At 47.1% G+C, this 1,220-nt stretch overlaps 1 non-coding gene across 1 annotated transcript; it reads right to left on the bottom strand.

Annotated features, from left to right (window-relative positions):
* Positions 1-457: 457 nt before the first annotated feature.
* On the bottom strand, positions 458-559 carry LOC115072730. Its single transcript, XR_003851755.1, has one exon. It is a non-coding gene; the product is annotated as a U6 spliceosomal RNA (small nuclear RNA).
* Between the last annotated feature and the right edge of the window lie 661 nt (positions 560-1,220).

Genomic DNA, 1,220 nt, shown 5'->3' on the forward strand with positions numbered 1-1,220 from the left:
GAGTTCAAGGCCAGCCTGGTCTATATAGCAAGTTCCAGGCCAGTTGGAGCTACAGGGAGACCCTGTCTCAAAAAGATCAAAATAAATAATAAATAAATATAAAAACAAAAAATAAGGCTAGCCTTCACTACAGAACTGTCTAAAAAAATTTATGAAACAGGCTGTGTGCCTTGTTTTAGCCCCAGCACTTGAAAGGCAATGGCATTGTAGCTCTGAATTTGAGACCAGCCTGGTCCCCATCTCGAAAAATATATGTAAAATAAAATTTGGAAAAGACTTAACCATTATGGATGACCTTGAGAACTTTTTTTTTTTTTTCGGTCTTTTGAGACACGGTCTCCCTGTATCCCCAGCTGGCCTGGCACTCACTGTGTAGACCAGGCCTTGGTCTTGAAGAGCTCCACCTGCCTCTGCCTCCTGAGTGCTGGGATGGGCATGCGCCACCACGCCCAGCTACAAAAATACGGAATATTTCAAGAATTTCCCCCGTCCTTGCACAGGGGCCATGCTAATCTCTGTGTCGTTCCAATTTTAGTATATGTGCTGTTGAAGAAAGGACATTGTAATTCACAGGAAATTGTCAAACTATCAACATTAGCAGGAGTTTGGAAGCAGATTCCAGCCCTCGGTGGGGAGGAGGCAGCTACAGCTGTGGAAACAGCCAGTGAGCTGGACTTGACTTGGGGCCTGAAGAAGTGGTAAGCTGCTGCCATCTCAGGATTGTACCTGACAGCCGAGGAGCTGTGGATTTGGGGCAGCCAAAGGTTGCTTGCTCCCTTCCTTCCTCCCTTCTCCTCTTCCTCTTCTTCTTCCTCTTCTTCTTCCTCTTCCTCGTCCTCTTACTCCTCCTCCTCCTCCTCCTCCTCCTCTCCCCCTCCCCCCTCTCTTTCTTTTGAGACGAGTCCTGCTAGCCCCAGCTGGCCTGGAACTCACAGTTTAGACCAGGTTGTCCAAAACTCATAGAGATCATTTACCTCTGCCTCCCGACTGCTGGGATTAAATTTCTTGATGGAATCTACCCAGGTAACTATATTGTTGCTTTTTTGTCACTGTGATAAAACACCATGACCAAGGCAACTTATAGAAGAAAGAGTTTGACTTACAGTTCCAGGGGGATTAGGGTCCATCATGGCAGGGAGGCATAGCAGGAGACAGCCAGAGTAGAAAGCACAGAGCTCACACCCAAGTATGCACAGGAAGCAGAGAGAAGCAGACAGGAA

The sequence above is a fragment of the Nannospalax galili genome, unplaced genomic scaffold (assembly GCF_000622305.1).
Source record: "Nannospalax galili isolate Female #2095 unplaced genomic scaffold, S.galili_v1.0 scaffold302, whole genome shotgun sequence".
NCBI lineage: Eukaryota > Metazoa > Chordata > Mammalia > Rodentia > Spalacidae > Nannospalax > Nannospalax galili.